The 19283-nt window shown below is 42.4% G+C and overlaps 1 protein-coding gene and 1 pseudogene across 1 annotated transcript in view; one reads left to right on the top strand and one right to left on the bottom strand.

Annotated features, from left to right (window-relative positions):
• The window catches only part of TMCC3 (transmembrane and coiled-coil domain family 3), a 288129-nt gene that overhangs the window by 204954 nt on the left and 63892 nt on the right, over positions 1-19283 (bottom strand). The gene's annotated exons all lie outside the window — the stretch shown is intronic.
• Positions 9567-12122, top strand: LOC122224939 (annotated as a pseudogene).

Raw genomic sequence — 19283 nt, forward strand, 5'->3', positions numbered from 1 at the left:
AGAGAACATTTGTTCATTTTCTGCAACTCAATGTACAGTTTATGAGAATCCTCTGGATCATTGTTCAGAGAATAGAAGGTGAACCACTACACCTCCTCTCCCTCCTCAACCTCTCTGAACTCCAATCTCTTTGCTCGCCAGGATAAGGGAGGGTCCCTACCACTCTGAGCTGCCATGGGAAAACACAAGGAGCTGCTGTCACCTGAACACCAGCCGCGTTTCCAGATACAGTAAGTCTCGGGAAGGTGCTGTAGCACAGATTTCCCATAGCGCTTCCATTCCCATCTTTATGAGACCCCGTGGGGCTTCTGTGTACAGCAATAGTCCCGTACGATGGCAGCTTTCCAAATTCCCAAAATTAGGTATAGGGGCACCACAACGGGGCTTCTGGAATTCTAGGGAAAGGGACCCTGGGACAGGTGTAAAGGTTGGTGAGGAGCCTCCCTGGAGCAAAGGGTGGGAAATCATCCCTACAGGACTATCATCAACTAAGCTTCACAACACAAGCCACAGAACAATACCAGCTCAAGGCCAGCAGGGTTGTGTGCTTGTGTCCAGCAGCATAGTTCTGAGGCCCTTACAAAGAAGAAAACAATTGTACAGGTATTATAAAGTACATGAAAAGAAGCTGATGAAAGAGTAACTGCCATTTCCCACCCTGCATGACCAAATGTGAACAGGTTAAATGATCACGTTGGTCTCTTGCTCCCACTTTCCAGTAGGGAAGGAGATGAGCTGACACCTCAGGCTGACCAGAACACCCATGTCAGAAACATTGGCTAAAATTTCCCTTCCAGATCTAGCCCTTTAATGTTTTCCACATCTCATTGGGGAAACACTCCTTGGTGTTCCTAAGCGCCTTGCGAGCCAACCAGGTAACCTGAGGCCCATGCAGCCTCACTCAGTTAATAAGTGAAGCGCTCTCCTAAAAGCAGGTAAGCCCAACTTTATGAAGGGTCAATCAGCAAATCTAAAACTTTCATAAACTATTCACACCTCTCTGGAACTTAAATAGGACTTCCAGAGAACAGTATGAGGGACTTAGTACTTAATTACAAACCTTGCTTAGAAAATCAATTTATTCTGGATTCTTGAAAGAAAAATAGAGTGTGTTGGTATTTACTTTTAATAATAAAACTGCTCAGCATCTTAAGACTGTCTCCGGCCTTCACTGGACACACTGCCAGCTACACGTGGTCACACACCCATAAGGCTTCTGAGACTGATTCTGGGCCACCAGCCTTGGCCCTTACCAAGCAGCCATGAAAATTTGAAGTTCTGTGGCAATATCCTCTACAGCCTCATTAACAGTAATAGCAACAACTCCCAACACTTACTGAGCCTTTACTATGTGCCAGGCAGTGTTCTCAGTATTTATGAGTATTAAATCTTTCCAAAATTTTCACAGCTACCCTGAAGGGTAGGTTCTAATATAATCCCTGCATTTTACAAATGCAGAAACTGAGGCATGGAGAAGATAAATAAGGAAGCTGTCCAAGGTCCTACAACTGACAAGGCTGTAAATCAGGGGTCCAAGCCCACAGTCTCAGATGCTGTGCACCTGCCACTGTGTTATTCAAACTGGCTTGCTGCATTCTGTATGTCTTCCTGGTGCTTCTCACGACACTGCAGGATGAAGCTCCTCTCCCCCTCACTGGCATCCTAGCAAAACACCAGTCTGGCTTAGATTGGGGTCATCTAATAATACCCAGTGTCTACACCTCAGTTGTTTCTACACTGGAAAGGATGGCTGTTTCATGCTTTTTTTTTCTTTTTAACCCAGACTCTCTTAGATTTCTCACCCCACACTCTTTTTTTTTTAAATTTTTTTAATGTTTATTTAGTTTTGAGAGAGACAGAAGACAAGCAGGGGAGGTGCAGAGAAAGAGGGAGACACAGAAACCAAAGCAGGCTCCAGGCTCTGAGCTGTCGGCACAGAGCCCAACACAGGGCTCAAACCCATGAACCACATGACCTGAGCTGAAGTCAGATGCTTAACTGACTGGTGCCCCTACTTTCTTTTTTTTAAGTTTATTTATTTATTTATTTTTAAGAGAGAGCAAGCAGGGAAGGGGCAGAGAGAGAGAGAGAGAGAGAGAGACAGAGAGAGAGAGACAGAGAAGGAGACAGAGAATCCCAAGCAGGTTCCACACTCTCAGTGCAGAGCTCAATCCGGGGGTCCATCCCGCAAACCATGAGATCATGACCTGAGCTGAAATCAAGAGTCGGACACTTAACCAACTGAGCCACCCAGGTGCCCTCTCACATGCTGTTTTCTAGTGATGACCAAAACTTCATTTCCCTCAAGGAGAGTAAAATAGTAGAACATGTGTATTGAAGACAAAAAGCTAGGTTTCACCTGCCCTTCTACTAGTTCCCAATGAGTGACCTTGGGCAAGTTATTTAACATCTCTGAGTCTTGGATTTTTTTGCCTGTAAAATATGAGTAACTACATTTATCTTTTATGAGATATCTTTATGAGAAACAAAGGATAGAAAGTATATAAAGCACCTATGATAAGCAGTAAAGAGTAACTCCCTAAGGTTCTTTCCTGTTCTTAAAGTCTATAACTATTTGAGTGTTATTGTTTGGGTGGTTATATTATCTCCAAGGAAGAAAAGGCTTAGGTTTGTGGGCTTATTTCATTCTAAAGTATGTCCCTTGGGTGTGGAAAATCAACAAACGACTTTCCATTACCTACCAGTCAAGCAGCCCTGAGTTCTAAGGCCAAGGAACTTAGTTAGATCCCAGGGAGCAATAAAACACCTGTGCATGGAAAGAAAACCAAGTGTTCCAAGAGGCGAACAACTGAACAGGACACTTCCCACTGAGCCCTGTGTGAGGTTAGAGGAGAGACATTTTTGAGAAAGAACAGTTTGGAACAGGCAGAGAGGACGGGGAGAAAAATTCCAGGAAGGGCTCAGAGAGAGAGAGGGAGCAAGCAGCAAGGTCTGAAATAGGAAGAAGGAACGTCACCCAATGTATGCAGTCAATCCTAAGGCAGCCGGCTGGGCAACAGAGTTTATGGTAGGAAGTCAGGATTAAATAATTAGTTGATGGTGGACACATTATCATTGCATTCCGCTAAACCATTTGCCAAGTGCTTCACGTGTGCGACCCTTACTTAATCCTGACCAGGGCTGTGTTAAGCTGGCATTCCCTCTATTTTGCAGTTGAGAAAACACAGCAATTCACATTATCTCCACATCTGATCCTCAAATATAATTCCGAGAGATGGCCAGAGCAGTTGTTATCTCCATTTCAGAAAAAGGCAAATTAAGGCTCAGAGAGCCCAGTCATCTAACCCAAGTGGTTCTCAACACTAAAACTAAAGATCTACCACCACCTTTTCGTAATCAGTATTTACAATACCACCTTTATTAACCTGAAGTGAATAAAACCCATAAATAAGGTCATACTCATAACTGTAACAACTAAAACTGCTCCCACAAACATCCAAAGTAGGGGACAGGATTCCTTAGGCTAAGACTCTTCCAAGTCAAAGGCAGGGCCTGGTCTCAAACTCGGCTGTCTGGACTTCTGGAGCAAGACCCTTCCTCCTTGAGAAGGTGGGACGTGGCCAGAATAGAGGACACAGACGGGAAGGGTAGATACCCGTACTGTCAGGCCTTCAGTTTCTTACCCCCCTCACAATGGCCACCAGTGCTATGATGGCAACAACAGCCGGCACATCCACTTAACTCCTCCATTGTTTAATCTCTCAAACTCATCTTGCTGAAACAGAAATTAAACCTTTGTCTTCTGCTCTCTGATGGTAAATATTCCACCGTCTACTTCTAAGAGCAATAGCCAAAAAAAGTAGCAACTTGAGAAAAATCACTTACATTCTTCGTGGCCAGCGCAAATCATGCTACAGTAGGAAACAAGACGTCAGGAAACAAGGTATTTGTTTTAAAAGTGCGTGCGCGGCTCTGGATTAGGTTTATCTTTCTCTTGGTTAAAGCACTAACAGAACTGATGTCTTTGATCTACCCCGCCAACAAAAACCAAAAAGTCATTCAGAGCTCGCATTCCAGAGGTGCCTTTGGGAGACTCTGCACTGACAAATTTCATGCACAGATTGTCAGGAAGAAAAGTCAAACGTTATTTTCATGCTTGTGGTTTAATTCTTGTGCTTTAACCATGTTGGCATGCTTATAAACCTATGTCATGAGCAATCAAACAGTAAGCGGCATGCATTTTTCTCAGCGGGTTGTGTACATTCTTTTAGCAGACATTAAAAAATAAAACAAAGTTACCGCACGGAAACTGCTTTTCTATGGCTCACATCTTTAAGTTCTACATAGAATTATTCACACAGCAAACGATTACTAAGCACCTACACAGTGCAAGGCACTGTGACAGATTTAAAGCAGGCACTGGTCTTCCCACAATTCCTCAATCAATGAGCCAGGTACCTAGATACAAATCCCGGCGGGGGGTGGGGGGGCGCTGTGTGCGGGGCAGGATGGGAGGGCAATGGGAACTAAGAGTTAAAGGAGAGGCCGGCAGAGTTTGGCCACATGTTAACCAAAGCCAGGAATAGTGCAGATAAATAAAATCTACATACAATCCCAAATTTAAATTAACAGGTATTTTCCAAGGCATAACAAGCAAATCTCTCTCAATTAGCCTTAACCACACCTGCTGGTAGACTAAGAACAACTTATTAGAGAGAAGAGGGACTGTTGGTTTATAAAAAGTCAGTTGAGTATTAGGGGCCAAACACCAACTGAAGAAGAGAATCATGTGCGAAAAGGAGGTAACTGCAGGCAGGAAGTGCAGACATGCAGTCATACGGGTGCCCACCGCCTCACCTACAAAGTCAGAGGCAGAAAGGCTTACATGCCAAGGGAAAGACGGAAAAAAAATATCTTTAAAGTTTGTTAAAGTTCTGTGATGCAAAGCTCAATTTCATTAATCGTCTCTATTTGTAAAAGGAAAAAAATGCTACATTTTCAGGAAATGGATAAATATTGTCAAAAATCTGTTTTATTTCTTGCAACCATGGGAAACAAAACAGTTTAATTTTCTTTTTTCTTCATAGCTCCTTTTTTTTTTTTTTTTTTTAGGTATTATGTATTTTTTTTGAGGTGTGGGCAGAGAGGACAGGATTGGAAGTGATACTGCACTGACAGCAGTGAGCCCAGTGCAGGCTCCAACGAACGCAAACCATGAGATCATGAGCCGAAGTCGAACGAACGCTCAAACGACACACCCAGGAGCCCCTTCTTTCCTATTTTCAATGGCAAGTCTCTAATCTACCCTTATTCTATTTTATGGAGGGTGAGAAAAACGACTGCTTTAATGATCGCACATCATCCTGTGGAATGCTAGGATCCCACCGCTTAAAGTTTTTAACACCTTTTTAAAAAATTTTTAAAAATGTTTATTTTTTTAATATAATTTATTGTCAAATTGGCTTACATACAACACCCAGTGCTCATCCCAACAAGTGCCTCCTCCATGCCCATCACCTATTTTCCCCCTTTTCCCCCACCATCCACCCTGTTTGTTCTCCATATTTAAGCGTCTCTTGCGGTTTGCCTCCTTCCCTCTCTTTTTGTAACTATTTTTTCCTCTTCCCCTCCCCCATGGTCTTGTTCAGTTTCTCAAGATCCACATATGAGTGAAAACATATGATACCTGTCCTTCTCTGACTGATTTCACTCAGCATAATACCTTCCAGTTCCATCCACATTGCTGCAAATGGAATGATTTCATTCTTTATTTTTTGAGAGAGGGAGACAGCATGAGCCTGGGAGGGGCAGAGAGAGAGAGGCACACAGAATCTGAAGCAGGCTCCAGGCTCTGAATTGTCAGCACAGGGTCCAACGTGGGGCTCAAACTCACAGACTGCAAGATCATGACCTGAGCCAAAGTCAGACGCTTAACCAACTGAGCCACTCAGGTGCCCTGTCACCTTTATTGAGATATTACTCATATACCATAAAGTTCACGATTTAAAGTACACAACTCAATAATTTTTAATGTATTAATATATTACAATCCTCACCATGATCTAATTTTAGAATATTTTCATCATTCCCAAATTAAATCTTAACACACATATTAGTAATCACTCTCCATTCTCCCCTGACACCTGCCCACTTCCCCCGCCCTAGGAAATTATTTATCTATTTTCTGTTTCTATAGAGTTGCCTAGTCTGGACATTTCATATAAATAGAATCACACACTATGTGGTCTTCTCTGACTGGCTTCTTTCACATAGCATAATGTTTCTGACGTTCATTCAGGTTATAGAATGTATCAGTATCTCTTTTGACTGCCAAATAATATTCCGTTATAAAAATATACCTCATTTTATCTGTATACCAGTTGAAGGACATTTGGGCTATTTCCAGTTTTTAGATATTATGATTAGAGTTGCTATGAATATTTTCAGACAAGTTTTTATATGGACATCTTTCACTTCTCTTGGATATATACTACCTAGGAGTGGAACTGCCGTGTTATATAGCTTTATGTTCAGCATTTTGAGGAAGTGTCAAACTGTACTCCAAAGTGGCTGTCCCATTTCCCATTCCCACCAGAACTCCACTTTCTCCACATCCTTGCCAACACTTGTTGTCTTTGTTTATTATTGTCATCCTAGTTGACGTGTTTGGATCTGTATGCCATGATGAGTAACGGTGTTGAGCATTTCTTTGTACTCGTTGGCCACCATCTGTATATCTTCAGCAAAATGTCTACTTAAGTCCTTTGCCCATTTTTAACTGGATTATTTGGGGGGTGCTCCTTGTTATTGTTGAGTTATAAGGGTTCTTTACGTATTTTAGAAATAAGTCATTGAGATATGTGATTCACAAATACTTCCTCCCACCCTATGAGTTGTCTTTTCATTTTCTTGATGGTGTCCTTTGAAGCACAAATTTTTAATTCTGATGATGCTAAAGGATTTTTAAGTTGCTCTTGGATGCATACCCTTTGCAGAGGGGGCGGTGAAATTAAGAGGCGGGCCTATTTCTACACCCATATTCATAGCAGTGTTTTCACAAAGCTAAAAAAGCACAAAGTGCCCTTTGACTGATGAATGCATAAATAGACATAACTCAACCTTAAATAGCAAGGACATTCTGACATATGCTACAACATGAATGAAACTTTAAGATACTATGCTAATGTGAAATAAGCCAGTCAAAAAAGGACAAATACTGCACGATTCCACCTAAAATAGTCAAGTGCGTACATTCATAGAGACAGAAAGCAGAATGGTGTGAAAGCAGACAGGGGCCGCAGGGAGGGGATGCAGGAGTTACTGTTTAACGGGGACAGAGTGTCATCAGTTTGGGAAGATGAAGAGTTCTGCAGATGGATGGTGGGGTCCCTGAACAACAATGTCACTGTACTTAACGCCCCTCAACAGTACACTTTAAAAATAGTTAAATTAGCTAAACAAACAAACAAACAAACAAACCTGAGGGCAGCAGTTAGTTCCCCATCCTTGGCTTCTGGTTTCATCACCTTGCTCTTTCCTGGCAATTTCTATGCCAATAGGTAAATAGGCCAATAGCACAAAAGTGAAAGGCTCAAACAATCTAAGAATGAGCAGCCTTCCAAGTTAAATGAGACAGCAGATGATTCCTCCTGTTGATGCCCATATTTGATTGAGGAGGCTCTATACAATGTCAAGGACTGCACTGAATGTTGGGGATTCAAAGATACAGAAAATGAGGACCCTGTGCCCTATAGGAATTAACAGTTAAGAAATAATTTTCAATCCCATGAATGGGAGTCAATTAATTCAACCTCTCTGAATGACAATTCGGTAAAGGCTGGACTGAACAACGATGCATCAGTCTGACTACCCAGGAAGCTCTAGTTTCTTCCCTCCTCTGACACGACAGCACATCTTTTGACAATACGAAAAGCCGAAACCGCTTATTTATCCTATCCATTAAATACGAAAAGAGGGTAATTATGTAATTTGGGATCCAGGCAGTCATTTTTCTGAATGAATTTATGCATATGTGTGTTCGCAACTATCTCATTTTTCTCCTGACTGCATGGAAAAGGTCACTGCGGTCTATTAGTACACAAGTGGATTCATACTGTGGAATCATTAACAGCAGAGCCATCCCACTGAGAAGTAAGAGGAAATGTCACATATGACCAAAGGCTAAATTATCTATTAAATCAAGTCTTTGAAAATTACAGACACATTTAGTAGGTGCAAGACTATGCCAGAACAAGAAAAATTCTAGCAGACTAGTCAGAATAATCTGTGCCAAAAAACAACTTTTAAAAAGTAACAAAAACATCTTTTGGACAGCAACAGGAGTTCATTCAACAACTCAACAAATATTTATTCAGCATCTCTTATGTGCCAAGCGCCATGCTAAGTTCTAGGGCTATGATAAAGAATGAGACTCAGTCTTTCCACAGGACCTCAGTGTCTAACCATGGGAGATAAATATCACGTTCAGGAAGATGTGATAAATGCTGTGAGAGAAGATATATACAGTGCTGTGGTGGCGACAGGATCATGGAATGGCACAGAGAAATCAAGGAATGCTTGCCGGAGAAGAGGAAACTCAGGGTGCATAGAAGCAGCTAGGCCAAGAAGGTAGCGGGAGGGCTGGTGTTCCCTGAAGAGAGAACAGCACATGGAAGGAGACGGCACAGGTGAGACGCTGGGCCGTAGAGTCAGGAAGATTCAGGATACGTTGCAGCTCCACCACTGGTTACATAAGTGACCCTGCAAGTTAACTAATCGTTTCCAGCCTCATCTTTTTTATCTGTAAAATGGAAATAGCAAATTGTACTTCCTCATAGGGGATTCGATGAGGTAAGCACATAAGAAAAGCCTAATAAACACAGCTATTCTCATCAAGATGATTTTAATAGAAAGGGGTACAAGAATTGAGAAAAACATTTGATCTTTGCACTTTGCCTTGAATTTGATCTCAACTTTCAGCCTTATCGTCCAATATTCACGTCCAATAAAATGATGATGTCTGGGAACGTAAACTGATGTAACCTCTTATATATAAATACACGTGTTACAGCTAGGGTTAGATTCATTTGTGAGGAACCAAGACCCAAAATGATGATTTAAACAAAATTAAAATGCATTTCTTTTGTATGTCAAAGTCCAGAGGTAGGCAGTGCAGCACCAAGGAAGCCAGCTCTGGTCCATAAAGTCCTCACAGAACCAAAAGTCCTCCAGGACACGGTGCCCACGTCCTTCGAGGAGGCCCTTGTTCTCATGATCCAATGTGATGGCTAGAGCTCGGGTGACCATAACTGTGTTCCAGGCAGAAGGATGGAGGAAGAGGTAAACAAGAAAGAGAAGGCAAAGGGCACACACCAGTTTTTCAAAAGGATCCGAGAGGTTCCCCAACAACCCTTGCACTCACATTCTATCAGCCAGAACTAGCCACCTAGCCTCCTCTGGTGACCAGGAAGGCTGGGAAACATAGTCTTTATTCTGGACGGCTACGTACCAGCTAAAACTGGTGGGTTCTGAAAAAGAGAGAATGAATGTTGAGCACAACTGGCAGTTGCTGCCACAACATTCCATATACCAGAAACTCAAAATACAATAAATGGATATTTTAAAAGGAGGGCATCATTGACATCACTAAATGCTAATTATGAGAATTTGCTGCCAGGAATGCCAAGCCTATCGGGAGAACTGGATACACAGAGGTGAGCCACAAAGGAGATGGAAAGAGCTGTTCATAAGTTGCTTGGAGATAACTAGTTTATCAACAGCTCTTTTTCTCCTCTTTGTGGGTGAGAATGTGAAAAAGTTAACTGATGCTTTCAGAGAATAATACAATGGTCAAGGTAGGCATATTCTTTGATCGAGTAAACCCATCACTTGTATTTTCTTCAACAGTGAAATGTACTATATGCACATATGTTTGCTGAAAAATATTCACCGAGAAAACAGATACTTAAATATACTATAGGACTGAATTACCATACAAAACACTGGCATATATTATATAGCCATTAAAAATTAAAAAAACATGTATGGGGTGCCTCAGTCGGTTAAAAGTCCAACTCCTGATTTTGGCTCAGGTCATCATCTCGTGGTTCTTGAGTTCAAGCTCCATACTGGGCTCTGTGCTGACAGTGCAGAGCCTACTTGGGATTCTTTCTTCCCCTCTCTCTACCCCTGCCCCCACTGGTACACACACACTCTCTCTCTCAAAATAAATACACTTAAAAAAATGTTCAAAAATTTTCTTCTGAAGCAAACAGAAATTTTTTTGATTATACTACTTTAGATTATTATAGATGTACATTAAATGTATAAAGGTGTGGGGGTGCCTGGGTGGCGCAGTCGGTTAAGCCTCCGACTTCAGCCAGGTCACGATCTCGCGGTCCGTGAGTTCGAGCCCCGCGTCGGGCTCTGGGCTGATGGCTCAGAGCCTGGAGCCTGTTTCCGATTCTGTGTCTCCCTCTCTCTCTGCCCCTCCCCCTTTCATGCTCTGTCTCTCTCTGTCCCAAAAATAAATAAAAAAACATTGAAAAAAAAATTTTTTTAAAAAAAATAAAAAAAAATAAAAAAAAATGTATAAAGGTGTGGACATGAATTTAACTTTTTAACACTGACAGACTGATTAAGGGTTCTAATCCCCAGCCCAGTGAAAAGATAGATGGGTTTATATAAAGTTACAGGGATTTAAAAAATATAAATAATCCTCTGTTCTGTGTTCTCAAAGAACAACAACAAAAAAAAATGTTATCAACAGTGCAAACTTAGTTAAAATGACATCATGTATGACTTTAACCACAATAGTAACTAACTACAAAGCTGACTATTCTGAATTCACCTCCTTTCCTGTCTCTGTATCCTTGATGGAACTAATGAGTAGATTACTGACAATATGGAAACTACAAAGCAAAGAAGTAACTATAACAGTTAAAAAAAAACAACAGGGGAGATAAGTAAGTAAACCAAATGATCAAAATAAATCCTCAGTTTCAAAATAATAATAATTAAAACTGCAATCTTTTTTTATTAACTAAAAAACTTTTTTTTTTCTTGTTTTATTTTACATTTGAGAGAGACAGAGCGCAAGCAGGGGCGGGGCAAAGTGACGGAGACAGAATCTGAAACAGGCCCCAGGCTCGAGCTGTCAACACAGAACCCGAGGTGGGGCTTGAACTCAATGAGCAGTGAGATCATGACCTGAGCCGAAGTCAGACGCCTAACTGACTGAGCCACCCAGACGTCCCTATTTTTTTTAATGTCTACTTATTTTTTGAGAGAAAGAGAGAGAAAGAGAGACAGTGTGAGCTGGGGAGGCGCAGAGAGAGGGAGACACAGAATCCGAAGCAGGCTCCAGGCTCCGAGCTGTCAGCCATCTCACAGAGGCCATCCAACAGAGACAGTGAGATCATGACCCAAGCCGAAGTGAGACGTTTAACCGACTGAGCCGTCCAGGCATCCCCAAACTGCAATCTTTTAGAAAAGGGTTGCTTCCTCTGAAAAACTCACATGCTCTCTTCTCTCCAAGAGTGTGAGTTACGTACCTTATCATGACTCCCTTTGGCCATGGCTGCCAGGAAGTTCTCCATAACAATCAAAGAGCCTACCTTCGCTCTTTCTCTTCAATGAGGCAGCTGAGCGGTTTGGCAGTGGCGGTGGCCTTGTGCAGATGCAGAGACACAGATCTTTGTGAAGACCCTGATGGGCAAAGCCACCACCCTTGAGGTCAAGCCCAGTGACACCACTGAGAACGTCAAAGTCAAAATCCAAGACAAAGAGGGCACCCCACCTGTCCAGCAGCATCCGATTTTCGCGGACAAACAGCTGGAGGCTGGCCACACTCTGTCAGACTACAATATCCAGAAAGAGTCCACCCTGCACTGGTGCTTCGCCCATGGGGCGGCATCATGGAGCTTTCCCTCCACCAGCTGGCCCAGAAACACACCTGTGACAAGAGGATCGGCTGCAAGCCTCATGCTCACCTGCACCCTTGCGCGATCAACTGCCGCAAGAAGAGCAGCGGCCACACCGACAACCTGCACCCCAAGAAGAAGGTCAAGTAAGGTCCCTCCACTGGCTCTTCCTTTGCCCACGGGGAAGCCTCCTGCCTGAGCCCCAAGGCCCTGGGGCCTCAATAAAGTTTCCCTTAAGCACCATGGACACATAACAGTTTGCATTCTCTTTCCCTTGGTTCTGATTTTTCATTTTCTAGACCCACTTCATTAATGTCATTATTATACATCTGTTGAAAATCACTTCAATTTTTTTTTAAAGGAGTAGCGTAAGTCAAAGAAATTCTCTGGAATCTTTTACGTTCCATCAAAAATTGCATATACTTTAGCTCCTCCTAAGAGAGCTCGTCAGAACTATCCACTATTCCCAAGCTCCTATGACATGCACTTTTTTTTCCACTGGGGTTAGTCTGGTATTCAAAGGCCATAGAAGTTTTATTCGTTATAGAACAGATACTGCTTGACTTGGCCAAGCCGGCTGCTGCCTTCATCATCACCGCAAAGAGACATTCTGCCTTAACACATAAACACCATGTTTCATCCCGATACCGTGCCTGCGGTTACAAAGCGATCGCTATCATTTTCTCAGCAGAAAAAGTACATTCTATTGCAATTCTCCATCACAGATATTTCAAGCCACCTAATATATGCCCCCTTAAAACACTGAACTAGCTGCCTTTGTAAAAGACTGTTGATTTTTATCCTGCATGAATTTTACAAGATAGACAACAAAGGTAAAAATACCAGGAGATTCAACAGCTCTCTCTGGTTTTATTTAAAGGAAAAATTATTCTTTTCTCTCTACAAGGACATCTTGTTTTTCCTTTCCTATCCATACCACCATTTCACGTTTTGAAAATCACATAATATACAAATAATCCCAAACCCAGCAAAACGCAAGGTTCTCATGGAAATTAACTCTTGTAGCCCAAAGGGAGGATTTCTGATACACTGTTTCATGGCACGTGCATTTATAAATTCTCTCAGGAATATCTGTCAAGCACCTGCTGTGTGCCTGGCACCAGGCAAGGTCTACACTCTACCTGCCCTTTTCCTACACAATGCCATTGTGGGGAACACAAACACATCGGCCGAGTTGATTTTCTGCTTGCTCACTACGGTACGGTTGCACCGGCTTAAGTTTTTAAGGATTCTTGTACCTCCAGCCTCTTCAGTGTTCTCACGCAACCGGCGTCTTCTCCGGCACCCAGACCTCCCCCATGAATTCATGCCTGCACACCAGCAACTCTTGGGGCACTGTTCCAGTGCCGCGGCCCGTAGCAGTTACGGGGTGGTACCTGTTTTGTACCAGCTGGTAAGTATCTGCAACAGCGTCCCTGGTGGGCTCCACCTTATTCCAGGTTTGGCCCACAGAGCCAACGCTGCAGCTCCATTTGCCCACCTCACCCGTTTCTCCCCGTCTTCTCGTGTCCCCTCCACCCTTCGGCTGCACACAGCAAACTCTGCAGATCAAAGACTCCCTCTTCGTTTCTCTCCAGAGGATCGAGGTCTCAGCTTCTCCATTCTGTGACAACTGAAGACGACCAGCTGGGGCTTGTGCCCCTCCCCACAAGGGGATGTTCAAAATGTCCACTTTGTAGGTAGCACCAAGTACGTAAGAGCATTCTCTCTTTTATTATCGTGACAAATCTGGAATCATCACAAGGACGCTGCTTAAAGCAAAAATGTGCCACAAAGAAAATGCAACTGTGGGTAACTAGACACCACACCAGGGTTTGAAAATTATTCCAACTAGTGACTAGCACTTCGTGCAAGCAGCATCCCCAAATGAAGGCACTGGAGGATGAGGGTACCAGGTGCAGAATCTGAGAAATTGCTCCAGCAACGCTCATGCAAAGCGCTGGCCTTCATGCTTTGATGGTAATGCACTCATTTCTCCAACTTCTAGCACACTAAACGCAAGTGCAGTTTAATGATGGCAACTGGATTGAAAGGTAATTGGAAGCTGAAAATAGACACTTTGCTTCATTATAATAATCCTCTACCAGAAATGTTTGTTGTGTTAAAAAAAAAAAAAAAAAAAAAAAAAAAAGCACTATTCCCTAGGCACCTGTTTACAAAGGAATTGCCATTCAAGATTTTAAGGGTATAACCATTAACACTTTTTAAGTCATGAATGCTAATAAGCCTATAAAAAAAACAAACACATCTGCATTTATTTAAAAATTTTTATTTTGATCAAGGACCCAATATGACTGAATCCTATTTCAGGTACATAAAAATGTGAGAGCAATAAATTCAAACCATAAGCCTATTCTGCTCACCTGATTTCTTTCTAATGCCATTTTCTTCTCTCTTGTTTAAGTAGGCATCATGCCCAGCACAGAGCCCAGTGTGATGCTTAAACTCAGACCCTGAGATCAAGAGTCAGACACTCAACTAACTAAGCCCCCCAGGTGTCCCAAAGCAATTTTTTTCTACTCCTCTTTTCATTCCTATTCATTCCCCAAAATCAGGCACCCTACCATGCTTCATACAACTTCTTATGAGAGGCAAGACGTGAACAGCTAATATCATCCGAAATGGGGAAAAACTGACAGCCTTCTCTCTATAGTCAGGAACAAGACAGGGATGTCCACTCTCACCACTTTTATTCACCACAGTACTGGAAGCCCTAGCCACAGCAATCAGACAACAAAAAGAAATACAAGGAGTCCCAATCAGGAAAGAAGAAGTAAAACTTTCACTATTTGCAGAAAACATGACAATATATAGAGAAAACCTGAAAGACTCCACCAAAAAACTGCCAGAACTGATAAATTCAGTAAAGTGGCAGGATACAAAATCAACATACAGAAATCTGTTGCATTTCTGTACACCAATAACGAAGCAGCAGAAAGAAAATTTAAGGATTCAATCCCCTTTACAATTGCACCAAAAATAATAAGATATCTAGGAATAAACTTAACCACAGAGGCGCAAGACCTGTACTCTGAAAACTATAAAACACTGATGAAAGAAACTGAAAAGGACACAAAGAAATGGAAAAACATCCCATGTTCATGGACTGGAAAAACAAATATTGTTAAGATGTCAATACTACTCAAAGCAATGTACAAGTTTAATGCAATCCATATAAAAATACCAACAGCATTTTCACAGAGCTACAAAAACAACCCTGAAGTTTGTATATATATTACAAAAAGACTTTTAATAGCCAAAGCAATCCTGAAAAAGAAAGCAAAGCTGGAGGCATCACAATTCTGAACTTCAAGTTATATTACAAAGCTATAATATTCAAACCAGTATACTACTGGCATAAAAACAGACACAAAGATCAATGAAACAGAAGATCCATAAATGAACCCACAACTAATGGTCAATTAATCTTTGACAAAGCAAGAAAGACTACCTACTAGGGAAAAGACAATCTCTTCAACAAATGATGTGGGAAAAACTGGACAGCAACACACAGAAGAATGAAACTGGACCACTTTCTCACACCATACACAACAATAATTCAAAATGGATTAAAGTCCTAAATGTGAGACCTGAAACCATAAAAATCCTAGAAGAGAAGACAGGCAATAACTTCTTTGACATCGGCTGTAGCAACATATTTATGGATATGTCTCCTGAGGCAAGAGAAACAAAATAAAAAATAAACTGTTGGGACTACATCAAAATAAAAAGCTTCCGCACAGCAAAGAAAACAATCAACAAAACTAAAAGGCAACCTACTAAATGGGAGAAGATATCTGCAGGTGACAGATCTAATAAAGGGTTAGTATCCAAAGTATATATAAAGAACTTATAAAACTCAACACCCAAAAAATGAATAATCCAATTAAAAATGGGCAGAAGACATGAATATATATTTTTCCAAAAGAAAAATACAGATTGCCAACATACACATAAAAAGATGCTCAAAAAAGAAAAAAAAAAAGATGCCCAACATCCCTTATTATCAGGGAAATGTAAATCAAAACCACAATGACATATTACCTCACACCAATCATAATGGCTAAAATCAGTAACACAAAAAACAACAGGTGTTAGGATGTGGAGAAGGGGGACCCTCTTGCATTACTGGTGGGAATTTAAACTGGTGCAGCCATTCTGGAAAACAGTATGGGGGTTCTTCAAAAAGTTAAAAATAGAACTACCCTATGATCCAGCAATCCACACTGCTAGGTATTTATCCAAAGAATACAAAAACACTAATTCAAAGGGATATATGCACCACGATATTTATAGTAGCTTTATTTCCAGTAGCCAAATTATGGAAACCGTCCAGATATCCATTGACTGATGAATGGATAAAGAAGAGGTGGTGTATGTAAATGTGTGTGTGTACATATATACATACATACAATGGAGTATTACTCAGCCATAAAAAGAATGAAATCTTGCCATTTGCAACACCATGGATGGAGCTAGAGTGTTATGCTAAGTGAAATAAGTCAGTCAGAGAAAGACAAATACCTTACCATTTCACTCATATGTGGAATTTAAGAAACAAATAAGGGGCACTGGGTGGCTCAGCTGGCTAAACATCCAACTTCAACTCGGGTCACAATCTCATAGTTCATGAGTTCCAGCCCCACGTTGGGCTCTGAGCTGACAGCTCTGAGCCTGCTGCAAATTCTCTAACTCTCTGCCCTTCCCCCACTCGCATGTGCGCACGCTTTCTCTCTCTCTCTGAAAAAAAAATTTTTTTTAAATGAGCAAAGAAAAAAGAAGAGATAAACCAAGAAACAGACTCTTAACTACAGAGAACTGATGATTACCAGAGGGGAGGGGTGATGGGTGAAGAGGTGATGGGGATTAAGGAGCGCACTTGCTGTGATGAGCACCAGGCGATTTATGGAACTGCTGAATCATTATATTGTACACCTGTAACTAACAGTACTCTGTATGTTAACGAATTTAACTAAAAACTTAAGAGGCACCTGGTTGGCTCAGTCGGTAGAGCGTGTGACTCTTGATCTCAGGGTTGTAAATTCAAGCCCCACACTAGGTGTAGAGATTGCCTAAAAATAAAATTTTTTTTTTAACGTTTATTTATTTTTGAGACAGAGAGAGACAGAGCATGAACAGGGGAGGGGCAGAGAGAGAGGGAGACACAGAATCGGAAGGAGGCTCCAGGCTCTGACCCATCAGCCCAGAGCCCGACGCGGGGCTCGAACTCACGGACGCGAGATCGTGACCTGAGCTGAAGTCGGACGCTTAACCGACTGAGCCACCCAGGCGCCCCAAAAAATAAAATCTTAAAAAAGAGAGAGAAAGAAAAACTTAAAAAAAAAAAAAAAAAGAGGCTGGGTGCACAGAGTAAGGGAAGAGACAAAATCGTCCAACATTTTTTTCTCTTATGCTACCCCTACAGTCTGCCCAGCCTGTGGAGGTACACTGGGCGGTGATGGTGATGTGATGGTCAGAAAATGACGACAGCAGCTACAATTATGTATCTACTCTGTTCCAGACATGTCAAAAATATATTCTAACTCACTCACTCTCTCTCTCTCTCTCTCTCTCTCTCTCTCTCTCTCTCACACACACACACACACACACACACAAACACACACACACCAATAAGGAATACTTTTAAAATCATTTTTGGGGGGACACCTGGGTGGTTCAGTCAGTTAAGTGTCTGATTCTTGATCTCGGCTCAGGTCAAAACTCTTGGTTCATGAGATTCAGCCCTGCATCAGCTCTGCATTGACAGTGCAAAGCCTGCTTGAGATTCTCTCTCCTTCCTGCTCCCATGCTCACGCACGCGTGCGCTCTCTCTCTCTCTCTCTCTCTCTCTCTCAAAGTAAATAAATTCAAAAAACACTTTAAAAATATAATTTTTTGATTGCAAGTAACAGAAAACATGGCTAACTGTAGCTTACAGAAATGGGGCTCTATTTTCCTTGTGTAACAAGAAATCTGGATATAAAGAATTCCAGGGATGCTTGGGAGCATGCTTAGGCCAAGGGGTTGCTGTCTCTGTGACTCTCCGGGTCCCCCCCATCACAGTCATGAAGTGGCTGCAGTGGTTTCCACATATCACATCCAAGCACGGCTACATTCAGAGCAGGAAGCAAGAAGGAGCACAGGAGGAGGTTCTCCTCCCCAACCCCCCTCTTGCCCAGGAAGAAAATCTCCCAGGAGCCCCCCTGCAGACTTCCCCTACATCTCAGACCAGAAGGCACTCACAAACTTGTCTCTAAGCCCAGGGGCATGGCCAATTTTCCTGAGTGTAAGTGACTTTTGCCTGATTTTGGTAGTGGCTTTGGGGCAAACAAGATACAGCCTGACACAGTGCTATCATCTCTAACCTATAGCTGAGCAGACCAGATCTCAGTGAGGTGAGGTGACCGTGACCTGCCAAAGGTCACAGGTGGTAAGTGGCGGAGCAGGGATTCAAAACCAGGGATCAGGCTGTTTGTTATTCCACCGAACGGCCTCTCTGACTCCAGTGGTCCCTCCCGCTGGGACCCAATCATCTCTGCTTAGGAAGCCCCCCTCTTTTTTTCTTTCATTTTTTTTTTTTAAGATAACCACACTAAGTCTGTGAATTCAACAGAAGAACTAAGTCCAAATCGGTTGCGTCAAAAGCACCTGAGGTATGGATGTTTCTGCTCTGCAGAGAACAGTCACATCCTAATCACCTGGGTCAGGGGTTGGAACCCTTTAACCCAAAGGTCACCAGGGGAGCAGCCATCCTGTTAACGGAGCCACAGGGACTGCAGGTAACAGAGACATGGGGCAAGCGAAGCCTAACAAAGACGTCATCCTCAAGAGTGAGGAGCAAAGCCTTTTGTAAGACTGCAGGCGTCCAGCGTGTGCCTCCACCTCGGTCCCAGGCGGCACTGGGCATTACTTAGCGTTTTACTGCAGGCGCCGGGAGGCAGCAGGGGGGGCAGACAATGAAAGGTTCCCAGGGCACACACTACTGCCTGGGCAGCTTTCTTAACCCCTCGGAGCTCCGCTGCCCTTAACCATACAACGGAAATAACAGCAGAACGTAGGTCACAGCACTTCTTTGAGAATTAAAAGATACAATACACGTTAGAGGATTAACAAAACGCTCACTGGAAGAACAGCAGTACAGGAGCGGTGGAGTGATACTGGCAGGAGAAACAAACGAATGCTTGCCCCGTAACCTCCAGGGTTTTAAAGATTTCAAGGCACTATCAATTTGCCTCACTATCCTCTCAGCTCTGAGCTTAAAAGTCTGCCTACCTTCTCCCTAAACTCACTCGACTGTGAACAATCATCCCCCAAAACAACCCACAGATAAAGTGTAAAATTTGATATCACGCATCTTGTTTTATTTTTATTCTGTGTATA

This window comes from Panthera leo, chromosome B4, assembly GCF_018350215.1.
Source record: "Panthera leo isolate Ple1 chromosome B4, P.leo_Ple1_pat1.1, whole genome shotgun sequence".
In the NCBI taxonomy this organism is placed as follows: Eukaryota; Metazoa; Chordata; class Mammalia; order Carnivora; family Felidae; genus Panthera; species Panthera leo.